This window comes from Myotis myotis, unplaced genomic scaffold (assembly GCF_014108235.1).
Source record: "Myotis myotis isolate mMyoMyo1 unplaced genomic scaffold, mMyoMyo1.p scaffold_m19_p_2, whole genome shotgun sequence".
Taxonomy (NCBI): domain Eukaryota; kingdom Metazoa; phylum Chordata; class Mammalia; order Chiroptera; family Vespertilionidae; genus Myotis; species Myotis myotis.
Window position 1 is genome coordinate 45,622,725 of NW_023416324.1, and position 1,929 is coordinate 45,624,653.

General features: G+C 46.2%; 1 pseudogene; it reads right to left on the minus strand.

Annotated features, from left to right (window-relative positions):
- Window positions 1-856: 856 nt before the first annotated feature.
- Window positions 857-1,511, minus strand: LOC118676751 (annotated as a pseudogene).
- Between the last annotated feature and the right edge of the window lie 418 nt (window positions 1,512-1,929).

The window sequence follows — 1,929 nt, forward strand, 5'->3', positions numbered from 1 at the left end:
CTAGTGAGGTGCACATTAGAACCCACAGAAACAGGCCTGACACACAGGTTCTGCTCATCGGGGAAAATGATTTCGCCATTGCCTTCAGCTCCAAATCCTGCACATGGAACATATTTTATAATCTAGCTCCTGATCAAACTGGGTTCTGCTCCAGTTTAATTGACCAAGGCTGCTGTTCGAAGCAGCCTCGGTGGAACCAGTGTGGTCCACAGGATGGAAATCCGAAGTGCAGCAGGGCCCAGGGAGGAAAGAGAGAGCCGCAGGAGGGAAGACCAGAGCATAGGCAGGAGACGACACAATCTGTAAAGCGTTTTCAAAAGTGATGGGCTTGGGGGAAGAGAGGAGAGAAATAAACAAAATGTCCCAATAATTGAATGGCAGAGCTAGAATAGCGCATTTACAGCCAAAAAATGCTCCTACAAAAAGCTCTTCCTGGGTGCACAGACCTGCATGATAATGATAACTCTCAGGCAACGGCACTGGCTTGTGCACATGGTCCTGGTGCCTTTGACACAGCGTGGAAAGAGCACAACAGAATGTCCAGGAGGCATCTGGACAACTCATAGCAAACAAAAGGCTGAACACTCTGTCACAGAACCCCATTAAAACAAAGTTGATCTATTACAAAGTCACATTTTCCATTTGTCTGCTTTATGAAGTCAGCAACGCTGGAGGGTGCTCTAGCAGAATCCCTCCTCTAGGATGACAAAAGGGGAGCATGCAGCTCAGAGATGCCCCTTCAGGGAGCAGAGGGAAGGACTGGCCAGAGTCCTCCCACCCATTCGGAAAATACACACACACACACACACACACACACACACACACACACACACACACACACACGGCCAGCGTGGGATCTTAGTTGCTAGGTTGTGCCAATCTTACTCCATCTCGAAATCATGCCCTCTTGAAATACAGGCTCACAGATCTCCCCAACCATGAACTGTTCCCCCAACATGACCAGGATGACATCCTCCCAGCAACAGGATGCCAGTTCCTCATGCAACCAAACAATCCACTTGCAATCATTTTTATTTGCTAATTCCCTCCCATTTTTATTTGTTAATTCTCTCTTTGAAGAGATAGAAGCCACTGTTGCCTGTCAGATTCTAGGCAGGTACTATGTGGCTGTAAAACCTCCAGAAGTGCTCCAGAGAGGCCATGGTGCCAATCTGTGTGACATTCTGTTCACAGCTCTGAGCTGGTGGGACAACCAGGGGTTTCCCTGCAGTACCAACACAAGTGGTTGTACTGCAGGGGACGTTCTGCTGATACAGCGACAATAGTGTTCCTCTTGCTGGTGCTCTGATGCGTCTCTTCCCATTTATTCCTTCTCACCATCTTTTTATATGCTGTTTTCTTCATTCTGATCATGGTCCCCACTGTCATCATATTTCAAGGACTTGAACTTGTTCATCTTCATGCTGCTGCTGTCACCATTGCCTCTCTGAGTGAATCTATCATTTCATTTTTTTTTCCATTTAAATTCTTTACTGTTGAAAATATTACATATGTCTCCCTCTTCCCCACAGTGACCTCTCCCCAGCTGCTCCCACCCCCAATCTATCATTCTATACATGATAATATCCAGGGCCAGCTTCATGGGTGTGTGAACTGGACACAGGGCCCTGGGCTTAGAAGGACCCCTATTGTCACCTTGAAAGTCTTAATTTTTTGAATGAGAGAACCCACTCTGTCATTTTGTATTGGACCCCACAAATTATGTAGCCCAGACCTGAAAACATTTTAAATAGCTTCACGTCAAGCCTCCCCACTCCTTTGGACATCCTTTTTATCTGACCTGGTGTGGGGTCTTTTTAAAAAAATATATTTTTATTGATTTCAGAGAAGAAGGAAGAGGAAGAGAGAGATAGAAACATCCATGATGAGAGAGTATCATTGATCAGCTGCCTCCTGCATGTCCCCTTC